The sequence below is a fragment of the Hydra vulgaris genome, chromosome 04 (assembly GCF_038396675.1).
Source record: "Hydra vulgaris chromosome 04, alternate assembly HydraT2T_AEP".
Classification (NCBI taxonomy): Eukaryota; Metazoa; Cnidaria; class Hydrozoa; order Anthoathecata; family Hydridae; genus Hydra; species Hydra vulgaris.
In genome coordinates, this window is record NC_088923.1 from 22,115,590 (window position 1) to 22,137,500 (window position 21,911).

At 29.6% G+C, this 21,911-nt stretch overlaps 1 protein-coding gene across 4 annotated transcripts in view; it reads left to right on the forward strand.

Annotated features, from left to right (window-relative positions):
- The window catches only part of LOC136079651 (uncharacterized), a 103,789-nt gene that overhangs the window by 25,555 nt on the left and 56,323 nt on the right, over window positions 1-21,911 (forward strand). The gene's annotated exons all lie outside the window — the stretch shown is intronic.

The window sequence follows — 21,911 nt, forward strand, 5'->3', positions numbered from 1 at the left end:
ATATTTTTTTATTTTATGTTGTTTTTACCTTTATAGTAGGGTTTATTTCACCTTTATAGTATGTGTATTTGTATATTTCCTTTTGTTTTAATTGTTTGTATTTGCATCACTTTTTTTAAACATTTTTACTCTTAAGGCATTTAATGTTTTAATTGAAGTTTAACAGTTTATATTTTTTAGTTTTTTTTTTAATTTTTTTTTTTTTAAACTTCTTTTTGTATGGTTTATATGCAAAAGTGTGTTTTGAGTAAAAAAAAACCTGCACAATTATTTTAAATATTATATTATGATTTCAAACTGCTTTTAATTGTTTATCTAATTGTTAAAAGGCATAAAATAATTTTGATCAACTCTTTACCATAAATACTCCACTGTGCGTCGGTTAAAACAATTTAAACAATAGTCAACTGGTGACTGGTAAAAACATTTAATATAACACGTGTCAATGTTACCCACCTGTCAATGTAACCCCGCGTTACCTTATGCCGCGTAGACTAATTCTTATTAGTAATTAAGTTACTACAAGTGTTAGTAGTTAATATTAAAAGTAATTAAATTACTGTTAGTGCTAGGATTTAAATTACTAACAACTACCGAAAATATGTTGTTGCAATGCTATGCAAAGTAAGGTTTTCATAGCAACTAAAAAAAATTAACCTCATAAGAATTGTGAATCTCATTTTAATACATACGCCCAATATTGTGTATTTAGCGCAAATAAAATACTGTTAAAACAACGTTAATGTAAAAATAGGTTGTTTCTTTACAAAATTAAGTACCATAGCAACCAAGTTAAAACATATATAAAATCTGAACGGGGGTTTAAGGGGAAGAGCAATCGACGGAAACTTGATTGAAGCATCATATATCTTAAATAAATATAAAACAGTTCATAGTAAATTGTGGCAATTACTATTTCTAATGCGACAAAAAATAAATTTCTTAAAAATTTTTTTTCTTAATCTGCGGTTTTCAAAGTATAACTGAGATAACATGCTATGACAAATTTATTTCACACAATGGTTTTTCTTATCTCTAAATACTCTAAAATAACATGTACTAATTTTTTGTTTTAAAAACGTAGATGTTATTGAAATACCACACAACGTTGATGTTACCGAAATTACTTATTTATAACTTTTTTTAATTTTTTTTTTAATTTCAATATTCAAATGCTCAGAGTCCTGGTAACTAAGGGATTTAATATAAATAAATTATCAATAAATTTCTCCAAATACACGTAGATACTAATATTATTCGTAAGTTAGTAAGAAAGATTAAATAGTGTGTTATGATTGTTTATATTGATATTCGTTTTAATATATATATTATTACAATAAATCTTAAAATAAATAAAACAAGAGTTGTTTGTTGTTATGGTTGAGATCGAGAACACAACAGTTCATTAGAGTATTGTTCACCGGGTACTAAGTCGACTATATGTGGCATTCGCTATAAGCGGCTATTCGCTATGTGTGATACAGTGACTATTCATCGGCTAGTAACATTAACGGCTGCCACTAATGGTTCACTAAGTAACCGATGAGCAAAAATAGAGTCGCCCACTAAAAATGGCTATATAGGTGCTATGAAGAAAATGCGCTATAGATAGTTTGCTGGTAAAATTATCACCTTAAATGGGTTTACAAAACAAACAAAAAATTTTTTTATAACTAATAAAAATCTTTTACTTGTAAACTGGAGTAAAACAGGGAGTAAATAAACTAGAGTAAAACAGGGAGTAAATAAAGTTGAAGAAACAATTATTAAAATATTTTTTTATTCGCTCTGTTTGTAACTTGTAACTTTTTTTAACAGAAATACCGAATTAAATTTGGAATTTACGGTAAAAGGTTATGCGTTAAAAGCAGAAACGGTAAACTGAGGTTGAATGAAATACACGTATTTTAGCAAATGTCAACTTGGAAAATAAAGATTATTTTAATTAATTATGACCATTTTAACATAAAATTTATTCTAAAAATGTCTTAAAAAAACTTGTGGGTAAAGAAAAAAGAACATTCATACACCAAAGAACAAATCGTGACAAAAGTCCAAAGCACTATATTTTCAATCAGCAATGCTGCTCATTTATTCAGCATACCATAAGCAACTCTATATAAGAATGTCCATAAAATAGATATAATAACGGCAGTGGTTTAAAAAAAAATTTCTCAACAGCTTGTATCAACTCTGGTATATCGTACATCATTATTCAATTGGGGCTTTAGAAAAGCTAACAGTGACGTCATCAAATTAGTTATCGACTATTTGCAGCACTAAGGTCAATTTTATTTCTTTCTTAACAATTCACCAATGAGAGATTGGCAAAAATTTTCATTAACTGGTGGAGTCATAAACTGAGCATCAGAGCTGTCGGCAATATTTCATCACAGAGAGCTACTTCTTGTGCGCAAGAAATAGTAGCAAAATAATTCAACTATCTGCAAAACGAATTCAAAGAAACAGTTGTTAAGAAAAACATTATATGCCATATATAAAATTTTGATAAAATTTGCTTCTCTGGTGATCCAGGCAAGAAAACATATTTTGCAGAGGCGGTGCTAAACGAAATTAGTTGGTAGCAACTAAAAAATAAATTGTACAATAGGAAATTGAATCAATGCTGTTGGCAATTGTTTTGCATCGTACAGTATTTTTTAATCAAAACGTCTGTACAAAGGTTGATACTTAAGTGATCCAGATGATGCCGTATAAGTAAATAAGTGATAAATAAAACAGTATGAGCACATACAAAACTTCGGCAATAAAATAAATTTTTGCTAACAATTTTCCGGCGAAAGACAAAAGTGGGATAATCATGAAAGTTATCAATAAAAAAAAAATTGCGTTAAGTTTTATTAAAAATAATGCAATATAAAGTACTTAGGACTGATTAATAAATATCAACAAAATATGAAAGAAATTATGAAGAAAATTTTTCCAAACATAAGGTTTCCTTACCATTACCATTATACAATTGGGGTACAATTACCGAACCACTTGCATATTTCATTCTCCCCAAATCTAAGGATAAAAGAAAAATTTCAATAAAAAAGGTATCTTCGAAATAAAGGAATTTAAATATATTTAAATCCAGCTTAAAACTCTCTAAAACTTAATAAAAAAAAACCTAAAAATATTTTCCTGTAAAATAAATCTTAACTAAAATACTAAACAACTTCATTTGATCCCGTCTTACTCTACACATTTATTTGAATAGTTTTTCATTGAATTTAAAATTTTACAAACTGTATTTATTGCATTTAAATTTTTTTATCTTTGAATAAAAAAGATTGGAATTATCAGCAAACTACATAACATTTAAAACATTTAATGTCGGACATTAATCGTTTAAATACAGTATTATTATAAATGTTTACTGTAAGAATAATTGATAAAACGCCACAAGTTTTTTTTTGTTTCTTATTTTTTATAAACTGAGTATTGTGTCCTTTTACGACAGGTTACTTTCGTTTTTTGTTTTTTACTCCATAAAGTTTTTTTAAATATCCATAATACCTTTTTAATTATTCAAAATTTTTCACTACCGGTTTATATCGGAAGGAAAGACTGGGACTTGTTGTTTCTGTTTTTACTCTTTGAACTCTGTAGCCCAACGGTATAACCTTGAAAACTGTTGTGTAAGCATTAATAAGTTTAAAATGAATTCAAGTAATCTTTTTAAGTTGCATAAAAAAACTTCTTAGGGCCCTTCCGGGGCCTCCGAAAAAAAAAAAAGCAGTTTTCTCGGATGAGATAAGATGGCGCAAACCATAAATACTTAAATATTGTAATGTTTGATGCGAAAGCGATTGAGTATTTTAGCTGTTTATTTTGGCGCCAACTTTAAGACAAATAATTTTAAGACAATGAATTTTCCAGCACTAGTTCATCATATTTATACGGAGAAATTAGTTTAGTTTTAATGTAAACTGAATCATAAAATGTTGTCTGTTATGTTTGTCCACCACCTGACACCCGCACCTAATAATAATAATAATAATAACAATAATAATAATAACAATAACAATAATAATAACAATAATAACAATAATAATAATGATATTAATAATTATAACTTGATACAAGCTATATTTTTGCTTATATCAATTTGTTATTGTTGCAGAAAGTATTTTTAAATGATATTTAAAAAAAATCATTAATGAAAAAAAGTGTGGCTTATTAGGCAACATTAACTTGAATTATTTCCAATACCAAACCAATTGTGGCGTGAATAATTTTTATAATGAGTTATTTGAACACCAACAGAACTTTTTAACAAGAATAACTCCATCGTCAACAACTTTAATAAACAATATTATAACAATTGATATTTTCACGAAATCTCTTAAAAAAGTATTTTCAAAACTGACATATCTGACCACTTTAATGACCACTTTTTCTATTAATATGAACGCACTTTTAAATAATCACTTTAACTGCGTTGTCGAATGTTCCAAAACATTATGTAAATCCACCAGCCGACGCCGAACGAACGGACTATAATAGTCCGTTGTGGAAAACGAAAAAACATTCGGTAAGAAGATGTATAAATGCAACCGAAAAGACTGTGAAAAGAGAAGGAAAATGACAAGAATACTGGTTGTTGTTCAAGAATTTATTAGAGTTTATATACGTATTTTTTGAAGTATAGTTAATCACATTTTGTATATATTTCTTTCTGAAGCTTTTTACATTGGAATTTGTTATATTAAAGCTCACTTATATATATTTGTATGTATGTATGTGAAGAATCTTCGTCATAATCTCCACATTGTTGTAATTTTATTTTGTAAAGAATCAACCGAGCACTGGATGGAATTATCTTTGAGATTCCCGGATACGTTTGAAAAGTATAATGGCACGCCGGATGCTGCAATTTGATTTCAACGAACTAAAGTGATTAAAAATATGCAAGGCGTCGAGTTGACAACGCTTTATCCTGTACTGCTGCAAAGTGATGTCTGCGCAGTTTATGGAGAAAATTTCACTCTGGATCCCTATGCAGCGTACAAGTTTTTCATAAAGCGAAGACTGAACAATGGAGAACAAGTAGATATTTTTCTGGTGGACTTAAAACGTTTTGCATATCTGGCGAAGCTCTCGGATGAAGCGGAGAGGATAGTTTGTTGTTGGATTACCAGAAGCAATATGATGGAGATTTCGAGCCACAAGAGAAACCATTTAGAGTCGCTTTAAACTAAGTTGACAAAAAAGGAATGAATGCCACTGCTGCCACCACCTGCTTTGGCCCGAAAACAAGATTACTCAAATCCGTGGTATGCAACAACTGCCAGGGCTCAAACCACATTACAAGGAATTGTGCAGCACCAAAGAAAACCATGCGATGTTTCAAATGTAATGAACAAGAAGCAGAGAAATTATCAGGAGAGCGAGTGTTGTGCGCTAACTCGCTCTCAAGAAACCATGGAATAAGCGCATATATATATATTTTTATTTAAATAAAAGTTAATGGAAGAGCCGTAAAAGCTATTGTGGATACTGGATGTTCGAAGACTATTTCGAAGACTAGTTGCTGATAACTAACTTGCACAATTAAGAAATTTGGAAGTAACAACAGTTGGAGATAAAATTTAAAAAATGTGTTGGATCAACAAAGGTTTCCCTTAAAGTTAATGGGGTCCGTGTGAACGATCAAGTTTTGGTAGCAAATTTCCGTCCTTTTAGAGCAGACATAATGTTAGGCATGAATAAAATACGGTTACTAGAGGAGTTATCATCCTTTCGTCTGAGGAAGTGCGCTTTGAAGGCGTACTTCGAGGAGGTACTAGAAAAAGTAAAAGAAAATGAACCCGCTTGTAGAGATTGGAAGTGCGTGGCAGCGAAGACAACGCGTGGGTTGACGCCAGTTACTTGGCATTAGGAGCTCTTGTTCAAATTGGTGAAGTCACTATTGAATACGCAATATAGTTGCGCAAAACCCAATCTGAAGTTCTCATAAATATGGCAAAATTGGAAGCCGTTTTGCGTGGTATTAATATGGCATTGTCATGGAAACTGAACAGGCTGCAATTATTCAAGAACTCTATGTCAGTTTTTCATTGGATCTCTGACGCCTTGATAGGGAAATCACGAATAAAGTCAAAAGCATCAAGTGAAATGTTAATTCTACAAAGAGTTAACGTATTACGAAGAGTAAACGTATTTCGGAAATTAGTCGACGATTACAATTTGAAAATCGATGTGAAGCTGATATCTAAGTTTGATCAACTGCGGCCCCTCAAGGTTTGCATTGTGGCGTCATTGTGGCCATATTTTGCTAAAAAGGAGCACCTAAACAAATTCTGACAGACAATCATTCCGCATTCAGAAGTGAAGAAATCATAAAATTCTTAGAGAAACTGGATGTACGTTTAAGGCATCAAGCAGCATATAGTCCGTTGGGAAATAGTATTGTCGAGAGAAATCACAGCATTGTTAATCAAACAGCAGAGTGATCAAGGACCGCAATACCAAAGGTCATATATTGGTATAACGTCTCGACTAAAAAAACAGTTGTGAGCCCAATGGACGAACTGCATACGTATAAGGGAAGGAACACGTAAAGGATTGGAACAAAATATCAACATCTCAGGGAGGAAGAAAGAAACTTCTCGAGTTGGCAAACGTCTTTGGTTGAAACCCCCCATGGCGCGATTTGTAACTAAGTGGCATCCAGGTGCCATCAAGTAGTCAAGATGGACGGGATGCCTCGCCATGTTACACACATCAAGCAAAGACGTGGATTGCAGAACGACTGAATGAATGAATTAGCGGATGTAGAGAGTGACAATGGGGATAATAAAAATTTAAAAGACAACAGAAAAAAAAAAAAAAAATTTGTACTATTCTAACTTGCTGGAGCGTAATTAGTCTTATTCAAAACGTACTTGGGAAATTATAAGGCTTAATGTTATTTTCCGTGAAAATTCACGGAACTTAATAAATGACTTTTCGCGCAACGTCACTTCTTTTTGTAAACGACACACGCGCATACTTGTAAGCAGAAGACCATAAAACTTTAGGTATGAATTTAAGTATTAATTCATAAGTTCAAATTATAAATACACTTTATATATGTTTTTTGTATTTTTTTTATATCCTTAAATAAAGTTTTGTCTTTTTTTTAAAAAATTATTAAAAAAATTAGTTCCATTTAAATTTTGTCTTCTTTTTGAAAAATGATGGAAATAATTAGTTACATAAAAAATGTAACTAATTACATAAATAATTAGTTACTTTTGTTTTATATATTGTAAAAATAAATTTTTTTTTTATGAACTTTGATTGCTATTAAAAACTTTTATGAATATATTTTATGTTCTTCTGCAAATTTTACATTCAGATTGTTCTCGTAAAGCAACAACAACAAAAATTGTAATAAGCTTTTTCAATACATATTGCTTTTAAAACCCTTTTGCAATTTAATGAATAACAACATCATAATTGAATATTTTTAAGTAGTAGCAGTTTAGCATCCGAGATGCAGTGGTTAGAGACACCTAATATTGACAAATGCAGCAAGAAGTAGTAACAGATTAACAGAAAATGGTAGGAAAGTTACATCAAATGGTAGAGATCTAGTCTTTGAAAAGTTATAGCATTGTAAAAAAATTTGGTAATTTTAAAAACTTTAAAAACTGTTAAAACAAAATGAGTTTAGTACAGTACAAAAAGGTGATGAAAAAGTTTTTAAAATAGACAACAGACAAATTAACTAATACCCTCCTTTAAAATGTGTGTAGATTTTTAAGCTGAAAATAATAATATAATGCCTTTCTATAAATTTACCTTAATTGTTTATGAATAATCAGGGTGGCCAGCAACTTGGGCATCCTGCTAAAGTCAGGAAATTAAAGAAATTAAGCAAAGGTCAGGGAATTTTTATTGATTTAATTGCAAACTATAAGATATTGTTTGAATTGACAATCAAAACAGGATTACAAAAAATCTATTTTAAAAATCTTATAATAACATCATTATTTAAAAGTTGATGAGAGCAAAAAACAAGTTTATGTTTCTGGGTAAAAGTACGGTGAGGGCTATGTGAAACATTTTGTTGCTTTGTATGTTAAAATTTTATGGAAAAATAATGAAAATAAGCATGAAAATTTGTTGCCACCCTGATTATATACATTGACATTAATGAACTACACTCATGTTAAAATGATCAAAGGCGTTCATACTCAACATGGTATTATCTAACAATTTGAGCGACCCTCACAGTCATATAATAAAACCTATCGATACAATCATATTATTTTACATATAAAAACACAATAGTTATCGAATAACACAATAGTTATCGAATAGTAGTAAGTGATAAGAATCAGCACTATGTCAGCATGAATATAGCCACCGGCACATCTGGTTTCCTACTCGGAATTAAAGCCTGTATAGACATGTGTTGTCACAATCCAGGCATAAACCAAAAACACGTGTATATAACGGGCAGTTTTACTCGAGTTTAATACGTACTTTTTAAGGTTTTAAAGTCAAATTAAAATGTCACATGCTTTCATCAGTGGTTTTACATTTTTTACGGAGAGTTTTTATAATATAGTACTACGTTTCCGTAAAGGTGAAACCATTAATAATTTAACTGGTATTTATTATTAATAGTAATAGTTAATTTCGCGGAATGAAATCCATTTTTGGCACGAGTTATTTTTTTTGTTTTAGAAGGTTTTAAACACTCAAGTGTTTAAAACCTTCAGACGTCTATTGCCACAAAATGTCCAATTGACGTCTGATGGACGTCTTTTGGACTTGTGACGTCCGTAAGACGTCGTGAAAACGTCCCACAGACGTCTGTGCCCGCTGAGAAGCTTAAGTTTTTTCTGAGTTGTGCCTGGTGGGCACAGGTCTACATCTTCTTTTAAATGCTGATTTTCGAAAAGAAACTTTATAAATTGTAAATCCATATTAGTTTTCACATCTTTTTGAGTAACTAATAACTAATGACACAACAACTGGTTGAAATAATTTAATTGTTGTTAAAAAATCAATAAGTGAATAAGTTTCCTAACAAAACATTCAAACATCTTAATGTTTTTTGCTTTTATTTGATTATTTGTCTTATTTTTCCTACAAGTATGCGCGCGCATGTTTTTTTGAAAACGAGAATGTAAATATTTTCAAGTCATCTAAATGGAGGAGTTTTCGCTATTTTCCGTAAAAATTCACGGAAATTAAGAAGTGATTTTGGTTATTTTCAGAGAAATCTCACTCTTATACATGACGAATTTTTGATATTTTCTGTGTAAAGTAACAAAATTTGTATTAGCAAATATTAACAGTTTGCAACAAATTTCATATGATTTTGGCTTTAATTGTTGAAAACTTGCCGATTTTTAAAAAGCATTTAGGCTGTGTTTAGAAAAAATGTCGAATATAGATTAAAAATAAATACCTCTCGTAACAATGTAAATCGTATTGCAAACACTTTTTAATTTATTTAGGACACTTTTTTAGTCATCTCTAAGGATAGATGGTATGTAGCAATTTCGACAATTTAAGTGGTAAACAAATATTGCAAAAGTGTGTTCACAGAGAAATAAGTAAATTTTAAAGAACATGATAGTATTTGGTTTACATGAACTAAATCCTTTAGATACACATTTATGGTGCAAAAAAGTGTATGCGGAGAAGGATTCACATGACATTGGACTAATTAAGTTGAACAAAAGAACATGAATGTGTATTTAAACATCTATATATAAATCACGGTCGACAATCTCTGGCTTTTTAATATGGAGGAGAAAAAAAAACTTTTTTAATAAAAAAGAGAATTTTACGAATAGGTAAAAGCTTGCTTGGTAAAGCGCTTACTTAAAGTCAAGCAATCAGATAATAAAGAGTTCATTTCTATTACCTTTGGAGCAGTTTCAATATCTTAACAACATGATGACAATCACACATTGTGATAATTAAATTAATTACAAAATTAGCTGATATTACGAGAATTTCCAAAATAAAAGAATTATTCTATTCACTTTACACTTTTAATCCTGATATCCTAATTTATTATAACTATGATATGTTAAAATATACCCAACTGGTGTAGCATGAGATTTTTACTCCCTCGTTTTTTTTACTCCCTAATAAAAATCTTATACTAAATTTTTACTCCCCTTTTGAGATTTTTACTCCAATAAAATATTTTGCGGCAAAATCTATTTTTGCAACCAAACCACGTTTTATTTTGTGAATACTTTTAAAGGCTTTAATTACTACGGTTCCTTGAAAAGCAATAAAGAAGCGATATTTAAATAAAAATGTTGAAACCTTTGTAATCTATTAATGCAGTGGCATATGTATTGTTAAAATTATCAAATGATGATAATGTCAAAATTAAACCAATTATCAAAGACGTCAGATCAAGCAACACATACAATAATACTCAACATGAAAGCATTGCAAATGTTTCAAATAAAAGAATAGCAAAATGTGCAACATTTGATATAAGAAAATCAATTGCAGAAAAGTTCGAAATTGTTAGGAAACACAATTTCGCCGTTTCTCTCATCATATCTGGAAATGAAGATGACCGTATGCATGGGTTTCATAATCCAATTGGAAACATTATTTCTAATTGGATTATAAAACCAGTGCAGTTTGCGGCTTAATAAATTAAGTGATTCCATATTTCAAGACAAATTAAGTGATTCCATATTTCAAGACAACTCAACTGCAATCCAGTTTGATGCTGTGAAACTTTGATAACAGTTGAAAATCTAGTGCATTTACTTATGTATTTAATTCACGAACTTTAAATACTGTTGTTTAATTTCAATTATTATACATATTTTTTCGCTCCATATTTACTGTATATATAAACAGGGCCGTATCGAGCCAATATTGCGCTTCGGGCAAGAAAAGAAAATTGCGTTCAAAGAATATTTATAAATGAGCTGCAAAATGTTGATCGGGCTAGATTTTTCAAAGTTGTCCATCATTGCGGCAGCTTGATATTTAAAGCTTGCCATTTTTGACTGGAAATCGGAAGAATCTAAATCTGCCTTATAAATTTGAGATAAATTTTCAGCTTTTTTCTTGAGTTCATCCATTGAACTTTTAGAAAGTGAATTCCCTCTGAGGAAGTCAAAATTAGAGGATACAGCAGACATAGCCTCAAACCGCCACTCAATTTGTGTAATAATGCTGTCAAACACAAGGTTGCACTGAGATCCGAATTCTGTTTCTGCTGTGAGAAGGTGAGTGTCATCTTCAGCTTTATAAAGTGCCATCCGCTTCACTTTGCGCCTCTTCTTGATTGGAAAGCCACCATCAATTCCGCTCTTGTTAACTTTTTCTGTGGTATCTTTGATAAAGTTGTCCACATCAACATCTCGAAGATTCTAAATAGAAGCCTTTAATCCTTTCATTTTTCTTGCGGCAATGTCAATTGAAATGGTTTTTGACTGAAGCAGTTTGTTTTCCCGGTCAATTAGAAAAAGAATTTGACACTAGAAATCCAACTAACACAAAAACTGAAATCAATTTGAATGAGAAGTTCTTTTGCACTGCTAACTGTGACAGCATTTGTCATGGGATTGTGGATGATGGATTCCAAAACTTGAAGAACGTCTTTGATTTGTTGGTGCAATGGTGTGATTGCTTCTTTTTTGGCAGACCATCTTGTGTCACATTTTTCCTTTAATGAGATGGTCAACGTTTTCATCAGTTTTTCCCATCTTGACGTGGAGCTTGAAAAAAGTTAAGGATGGCTTGAACCTTTTCAAAAAAAGGTAATCATGAGTGGAGAAACCTCAGCAGCATGAACACCAACAAGATTTAAAGCGTGAGCTGCGCATTAGAACAAATCTTGCTGACTCATTAAGAGAATGGATGTGAGCTTTGACGCCATTATATTTTCCAGACATATTGGCTCCATTGCCATAGCCTTGGCCCCGGCAATCGGATATGTTTAGACCATCCTTCTCCAATTTTTCATTTATTTATGTTGGAAGACCTTTTCCGGTTTTTTGGTGAGATTTAATGAAGTCCATAAAGCTTTCCTTAATTTTGAAGGTTTCATTACTGATGTGGACATACCTGATGATCTGAGTCTTCTGCTTTTTGTGGGAGGCATCTGGGTGCAGTCATACAGAACAGAGTAGTATTTAGCTTCTTTGATGTTTGACAAAAGTTCCTGACTTTCTGCCCAAGTAATTCAATCAGCTCATTTTGAATTTGAGGAGAAAAGTAGGGTGTTGTAGTTTTTTTTGCTTTAACGGACGCAATGTGTTCAGCCACTAAAGGATAATAATGGCTAATCAACTCAATTAAGCTTAGAAAAATGCCACTGTTTTGTTGACCGATGTCTTCTGTTGTTCCCCGAAGGGCAAGATTGTTCTTGGCACAGAACAAAATTGCATCAACAATCATTTTCAAGGTGTCTCTCCACTTTTTCCTCTCTCTACTGATAACTCTCAGCCGATCAGAATCCAGGGATTTTCCTTCCTTGAGGTTTTTTTCAAGAGTTTTCCAATCAGAATAGCATCGTTGGTGCTCATTGCTGTTTTCATGCTCAGAAATTCTTGGGTTTAGTTTTTCCAGCAACAAAACCCTTTGGAAATTTCTGAGAAATTGTTGGTTTTGTTGTTGAAAATAACAAACAGCAAAAACAAAATAAAGAATCTTTTTTGTTGCTGTACTGCAGCCAAGTGCGAACAATTTTTTCACCATTGGGATGAATTTTTTCATATCATTTTGAGCTGAAATGTCGCATTCTGTTGTCAAAATTACAAAGCGTGTTTGGGAAAAATTCTCATTTGTCTTGCTCTAATCAAAAATTGCTTGCTTTAATCAAAAAGTATTTTGTTTTGTTCGTTATTTTAGGCCATGTTGCTGGATCCCTATGTTGAAAATTTTCTTCCGAGACCTCTGGAATTTCTGAGATTTCTGAATGACGTTCATCCTCGTCCATTTCAGCTGGGTCTGCAAGTTGGGCATTTCCATCTTCCCTTGTTGGTTCTGATTCAGTTGTGCAAAATTCTACCTAACTTTGGCTGATGAAAATCTACTCTTCAATTAATTCCAAATGATGATATGAACTTAAGTCAATTATAGGATCTGTTAAATTGTCATTAACTTCAATACAAATATCCTCTGAAAAAATTTGTTTTTCCACTGAGTTTGTTACCAACCACTATTTGAAACAGTTTTGTAGTTTCTCGTCACTTTCTTGGCACTGTTTTCTTTTCTTCTTAAATTCAGCACCAGATAATTTTTGGTTCGATTCATAATACAATCATAATATTCAAGTTATCAAAGGTATGCAAGTGTAAAAGGGCGCTCTTTTGTTCAGTAAATGAGTTTTAATATTTACGAGTCTGTGTCAAGTGGCGGAATTTAATTAATTTTCTTATCAACAGCAGCGAAAATTTGTTTCATAAACTGATTATTGTTTTTTTAATTTAATAAAATTTGCGCCCTCCTAATTTTGGCGCCTCAGGCCGCGGCCCGGCCGGCCCCGCCCTTGGTACGGCCCTGTATATAAATGTATATATATGGATATCTATCTGGTATTTATGGTAAATAGTAATAGATAATTTCACGGAATGGGAACCATTTTTGACACGTGTTGTTCTTTTTGCTTTAGGGATCGTCCATAAATTACGTAACGCAAACTTTTACAATAAATAAAACAAAAAAGATCAAAAGTTTTACCTCGCAGAGAAACCAAGGGTAACTTTTTTCTGAGTTGTGGCGATTGGATATTATACCAAATACATAGTTTAGTAGAATTTGTAAATTTACCGACTTTTTGATTAACCGGTAATTCGGTAAATGAAAATTGTAATACCGGTAAATCGGTAAATTACCGATAAGCTTCATATATCAATAAATCAATACAATTTTTATAATACCATTTTTATTAAATATCATTTTTCAATACAATAAAACAATAATAAACTAATTAAAATCAACACATTTAACAATTATAGACAATACACACTCACATGAAAATCGTTAAAAACAATTAATAATAAATAAATCAAAAAAAAAATAAAAAATAAAATAAATAAATAAATAAATTGACTATATATATGTCCACATATATATAGTCAATTTTCAATTAATCTTTTAAAAAGTATTTAAAAACAAAAAACAAACTACAATTTACAAAATTATAATATAAGTTACAAATAACATTAAAAATATTCAAATTCAAATTTATATGTACTTCCCTCGTATATTTTCTTGTCAAAAGTACTCCGACTCTTTTTTTATAACTTTTTTTAAACCTTATGTGTCACTTTCTTCTAAAACAGTTGTTCCTTTATTCTTGTCCCTTTTTTTTTTCAGAAAAAGATGAAGTTTTTCCTTCATAGAAAAAACAGCATTTGGTTTAAGAGTAATGAGGTCGTTATTTAAATCCGAATCTGATTTATTTAGGTGTCTTTAAATACTCTCTCTAGATTGCGCATTATTGTACAAAATATTTTTACAATATCAACAATAGTTTTAATGATTACGGCTTTACTGCTGATGTGAAAAATTTCATAATTGTCTTTAACAGAAATAATAACATTATGGTCTGTTATATATTGTAACACGTCTGAAAACATCATTCTTCTTTCTTTAATACAACTTATTAATTTATTTTTTAGTGCAATACTTAAAAAAGTGTTTTGGTTACTTAACTCGTCTAACATAAATTTTAATTTAAGATCGCCTACATATAAATTTGCCTTTTCAGTGCAGAGTGTTTCAACGGCCAACCTGATAGGTTGCAAGCTTGATATTATATTTGAAAGTAATTTTACTTCACTTTCATTAAAATCTATGTAAATTTTAAAATCTATTAGACTTTTTCGAACAGCATCTTTATGTTTTAAAAATCTTTCCAGCTGACTTAATAAACTACTCCATCTAGTTTTAGAGTCTAAGATTAAAGAAAGTTCTTTTCCAGCAGTTTCTTTAACGTATTTTTGCAGTAGTTTATCATTTTTGGTTGGTGATTTTCTGAAAAGTTTTACAACTTTTCAAATTTTTGTAATTAAAGAATTTAGCTCTGCGTTTTGTAGAACAAGTTGGGTAGTGTCAATATCTTCGTGGTCTACTTCAAAAATTTTCAAATTCAATTTCCGAATAATCAGAATCAGAAACAACATTAAGTAATACATTACCATCATGTTCATTAACATCTTGTACATCTGTTGAACTAATATTATAAAGTACTTCTATGATTGCCAATTGTAGGCCATGAACAATACAAAACTAATGGTTTTTAATAAGTCACTTTACCGTTCTCTTGTTAACGGCAGCTCCGTCTGATGTTATGCACACAATATTTGACAAAGCTGTATTAAACTCTTTAAGCTTCTTTTCAATTAGTCCTGCGCATACCTCAGCAGGTGCGGATTCATAAATCCGAATTAATCCAAGGTTCCAAAAGTTACCGTCATTTCCATGAATTCCACGAAAAATATTTAAACACCGACGGTTTTTATTTGATATCCATTCATTTAAGTTAAGGCTATAAGCTATTTTATTGAACTTATTCTGTGATATTACCTTTACAACTTCTTTCCTCATTTTATCGGAATTACTTTTTTGTAATGGTTTGCGCGATTTTTGTAACTCTAAAGGGTACACCCTTTTGTTTTTAGTAACATCTTTAAACGTTCAGAATCTTTAGATGTACAAATTTTATTAAAAGGAATGCCATCTTGTGCAATCATCATCTTGTACAATTATCATCTTGTGCAATCATCATCTTGCGCAATCATTTTTGAAAGTACAGCTTCAAGAGATTCGTCTCTTTTTTTGATAAAAGAAGTAATTTTCGATGCTATTGCAACTGTCGGTTCTTTTGAGCATTCTTCTATATTTCTTTTTAACACATTAATTTTATGTTGACTCTTTTGATGGGCATGTAAACAACTAATACTTTTATCTGCTGTTTTAATTCTTTTTATGCATTGTTTACAAATGACTTCATCACTCGTTTCTGTAAGGTTATAGTAATTCCTGATTAAACTTTTATCCATTAAAAGGTCTTTTAAACAATCTTTTAAAACGAAATTAAAAAAATAACTTTCTTTAACAATAAAAAACTTGCAAAACAAACCAACATCTAATTCAAATGTTTTTTAGTTAGAGTCGACATGTTTACTCAAGCGTTAAGTTCAAATAATAGAATGCTTTACAACTTTATATTTTTAATTTATTGTCAAGAAAATAAATTAAGTTAATATTTATAGTACGTTCTTTATTAGATAAAAATATTCAGCAATCAGGAATTAAAACAATCCTAACATACAGGCGTGTAATAGGGTCCATTTTACCCATCGGGAAACTGGATATAATTAGGGCCCACTTACTATATACAAGATACTAATAGCAATGGGTTCCATGTATACCTATAATAATAGCCTGGTTATCTACCCATTTCTTACATTAAGAAAAAACTATACAATTAACATGAACCTAAGTAATAAACCAAACTTCCATTTTAATTTAATCCTTTAAAAAAAAAAAAACACAACAATATTAACACAATTATTTTTATTTAAGAGATCTTAATTGCGTGGTATAAATTATAAAATATTAATAGAATGTTATTAGAAATAGTTCAATAGTTTAATAAAATATGCAAATAGTTTAAATAGTTTAATAAAATGTTTAATGACTAAACTTTTACCATTCTTAACGTTTCGGTACTTTTTTCACATATTAAGTCGATGACTTGATCCGGTGTAATGTCTGTCAACAATTCCCTTTCACAGTTCATCAAAAACAATGATTCCGAATTCTCCTGTGTTAAACAACTTCTTAAACGTGTTTTTATAATTTTAAGTTTTGAAAACTAGAGGAATTGTTAAAAGAAACTTCTATACTTCAAATAATTCATTATAATCTAAAGAGTATATATTGAATTCATAAATAATATTTGTTATAAACATTATTTATGAATTCAATATATACTTATTGATTATAAACATGAGTTACAGTTTTTTTTTCTTGTACACTTATTATTATCATTTTCCTGAGAGATTTCAAAATTTTATTGCAAATTGCTTTGGTTTTGGTATACATCATGTACATCTCTAATATCAGTTGGGTATTTAAGGCCAGAATTTCACAAACAATAATAATTATTCTCCTAATTGATGTTTATTGGTAGGAGGTAGAAGTTCACAAGTTTTATGAATAGCTTTAGAATGAATTCCATTTTTTGTAATTTCTTCAAACCTTCTTGGATCTACATTCTAAGCAAGCCATAATATTATTTATAACAACGTTAAATGTTTTGATTTTATAAGCATTTTCGGGAATAAATCCATCTCCACGTTTGGTTTATACTTGAATTTTCTCCATAACGTTTTGGAATAGTGTTTTCAGAAAGCTCTAATTCTATATCAATTTCTGACCCATCTTCCCAAATTACACTGGATACAAATTTAATGCATATTTTTGCTCCTGCACAGACTGGTAAAAATTATATTTGGTTTTTATTTAAAGACTGTATTGTTCCATGATTTTTTCCATGCTTGAATATAATCTAGACTAGATGTTTGTAGGTAATCAGATAGAGTTTTAGTAAACTTAAGTATTTTCAAAAACATTATTTCTGTTAATGCTGTTTCATAAAGGATAAGTCGAAATTTCATAAAGTGCAAATGCAATTTGCACACATACAGGTTGTTTTCTGTCATCATTCTCGGTTCTTTCATTCTACAGATCAAGACGACCAAATATATTAATAACCGCATCATTTTCAGACCGCCATCGAGTTTTAACAATATTTATCAAATGTGACGAACGACTGGGATTATTCTGATTTTAATAAACATTGAGTTTTTAGTAAGATTCTTTGAAAAAAACTAAAAATTCTCGTAGTCCAAAAATAAAAATAACTGTAATTGAACAAGAAGTAGTTTGTTGTAAGACTAGATTTAACACAAGAGCGTAGTACCATGTATAATGCCTTGGGAGCACTTCCTTGAGTTTTGATTGAAGTCCTTTATATTGGCCATTCATATTGGCAGCACAATCAAAAGTATCTGCTACACAACTATCTAAGCTAATGCTCATAGAATTTAAAGTTAACTTTAATAAATCAAATAAACCGTGTCCTGAAGATGAAATCACTTTGTTTAAAGCTACAACTCGTTCCACAAATTCATTCAAAATTCGTTCAAATTAATTTTATCGGCAATATCTATGTGTGGCAGATCTGAATGTTCAAAAGTCTTTGAGAGTTCACGTTCACTATACTGAGATAAAGTCGTTGTTGATACTCAACGTATCTGATGACTTGATAATTCTTTTTATATATTCTCAGATAATAAATTTCCAGAGCCTGTAGAAATTTATATATCAGTAGAAACAGATGCAGAAGGTGAAAAAAAAAAATGTATTGAATCAATATGGATGTATTATGAACTTGTGATTTTATCGACAAATTAGGTGCAACTTTTTCAGAATACATTCAATTTAATTTGACTCTGTATTCTGATTTGTTTGACGTTCAGTGGAATTCTGACTTAAAACAGTTATAATATTGGATATTATATGAATTTGTGATTTTAGGGGTGAATTGGTTACAACTTTTTCAGAAATACATTAAACTTCATTTGCTAATTAATTTGCTGTACTGTGAAATTCTCACTTAAAACAGTTGGTGGAAAAAAAAATTTCATTTCTTTTCGTTTAAGCGAGCAAATATAGTGTTTTAATAAATTATTATGTATTAAACAAAAAAAAATCATAGTAATACATACGAAACACAACAAAGACTACGTACGTACTACGTGATAATAGTTATTGAAGTTTTAATATTTATACTTTTTCCACTCATATCGATATACCATTGTTCCAATAGTCGGCCACTTTTACATTAACTTTTCTGTGTACTAATTTCAAATTCATGTCTTAATATTATTATTTTATTATATATAAGTATATAACATTAATTAGGTTCACCACTCCAAATCTATAATATAAATCTATAATAACGATAAATCTATAATAACGTTAACATTATAAACTAGTTTCATTTCATTTAAATTATTATTTTATTTAAAAAAATGCGATTATGAAATTAAATTACTGAATTTAACTGAAACTACTGGTACCTATTTGGTAAGGGGCCTAGGTCTTACAATTTTTAAGACGGCATACCGGTGCACCAGCACACGCCTGTTTCCGTAGCAAAATTAACCGGTAAATTACAAAAAATTACCGGTAAAAAACTTGAATAAATAAACATATATACATATATACGTACAGCGTTCAAAATAACCATTCCAATAACAAAATAGAAGTAAAACATTTCTAGAAGGAACCTATAAGTTGCGCTTATGTCACAGAGCTTAGCTTATAGTCAAGGCAGCTTTATACAGTCTTTCATATAATGAATGAAAGGTTTTTAGCTGTGTTACCTTGCAGTTATGTTATCATACCTTCTAGCACTATTGCATTTTCTATAACTATATCAACATTTTATGTACCTGTTAAAAAAAACACATAAATTTCAAAAAACAAACAGATTCTGTTTAACCGTTGTTCTTTTAGTGTGCCAATAGTAACAGGATACATCAATTAAAGCTAAAAAGTCTAAAAATGTTAAAGTAAAATTTTAATAAGTATTAAATATAAGACAACTTATAATTAGTATGTACTTATCGTTAAGTTATATAAACGCTAATATATTAAATTATCATTTTATTATATATATATATATATATATATATATATATATATATATATATATATATATATATATATATATATATATATATATATAGAGAGAGAGAGAGAGAGAGAGAGAGAGTGAGAGAGAGAGTTTAAGTAAACGAAGTTATACTAAAATTATACTATCTATTAAACTAAAATAAGTTTTAATATAACGTTTGCTTAATCTTTAAGCAAAAAAAGTTTTTATTAAGCGAAAATTACTTTAAACTTTCGAAAACATAGCAAATGTTTGCACAAATACTTGCTTGTTTCAAAAAAAATATCAAAAACAATATAACTAAATTGATTTTACTTTTTATTGACGATATGTATGTCAGTTTTATGACAATATGTCAATGGATATTAAAATTATACCTACATAAATTGATTGTCTGTAAATTATAAATATTCATACTCAACAATACTCGTCTCCCTTATTTTCTTAAAATTTTTTAAACGTTGATTGGTTGACTCCGAAAAAAGAAGAAATACTATTTTCACGGAAAAAGGCCAGAATTGCTTCTTAATTTCCGTGAATTTTCACGGAATTTATAATTTTCGAGTTAAAAGGGAACCCACGAGTGCACAGAAAGATGAAACAAGTGCATTGCCTAAAGTTTTTAAAATTAACGATGAAATTTTTTATGATCAAAGTGTAGTAGCTGATGAATTAAATAAGTTTTTTGTATCGGTTGGTCCTAATCTTACTGAAAAAATTCCTATCTTGACAAATAAAATAAATGATTATGCTCTTCCAATAACTTCGTGCTTAAATTCCTTTAAATTATCCTTTGAGGAGTTTGAACTCTTCTTTAAAATGCTTAGACAATAATCAGTTGGTCACGATGATATTAATTGTAACGTAATTATCGATTCTAATGATGTTATTAAAAATATTCTTTTTAATTTTTTACATTGTTCAATGAAGCAGGTAGTTTTTCCTAAATTTGACAGAGTTTTACCGATATTTAAGAGAAGTGATGCAACCAATGTTTTTAATTATGGCCTAATCTCTATATTGTCCTTTTTTTTAGTTTAAGGGAGAATTTTATATAACGTAATTTTCAATCATTTATCTTCGAACAATTTACTATACCAAAAAAGTATGGTTTTAAAAAAAGTAATTCAAAAGAACACACAATACTCCAAATTACCCGCAGTATTGCTGAATTTTTTGAGAAATCCAAATATACGTTGGGATTTTTGATTGGCTTATCAAAAGCCTCTGGATTCAATTGATCAAAAAATTCTATTAAAAAAGTTTGAGTAATATGGAAATCTAAGGAAGCGTTTTAATGTTACTAAAAAGTTATTTAAGCAACCGTAAACAGTTGATACATAGTAATTCAATTGTATCTTCCAATTTATTAGATTTAACTTTTGGGGTCAAAAGTTAAATCTTTTTTTTTTTTCAAACCAATTTTGGAAAGTCAAGTATTTTATTTCGAGTTTTTCTGTGGAACAGAATAATTTTGAAAAACTTTGATTTTTCCCTTTAATGGAATTACCCTTTATTTAAAAAAAACTAAAAGAAATCTTTTTATCTATTGAAGAAACCTTAATATTTTAAACACTTTTATATCGAATGAATACCTGTAATATCTTTTATATCAAATCACTTTTATATCAAAAATCACTATCACTTTTATATCGAATGAATACATGTAATAGTTTATCGGATTCTCATCTTATGTTTTTATGAAAATAGTATTTTATAAAGTATATTAAGGTAAACTGAACAAGTTTTTTTTAATTTCAAACTCTTATGAGATTTTGATTTAAATATTTTTCTAGTATTTTGTTATTTTCTATATATTTTGTTATTTCTTGATATTTTTCGTGGTTCTCTGCGGCAAAACCTAATGGTCTTCTTTAAGTCTCTGCATTCTTATTGATATTTGTATTTATTTTACTTTTATGGTTTACTTTTATTGTATAAAAGTAAACCATAAAAGTAAAATAAAGAAAAGGAGATGGTCCGTAACTGAAATGTTTCCTGGGAAAGTGGGCCATAATTCTATTAGAATTCAATACTAGACAAAACTAATTATTCATCATTTAAAAAAGATTTAAGGATTATTTTTGCTCTGTTTAATAATTTGAGCATTGTGATTTTAATGTTGACATTGGTTTTAAATTTAGGCTGTTGTAGATATCTAAATTGCTTAGTAATCATATATTTTATTAACCGTAAAAAATATTAATTGGACAAAAGT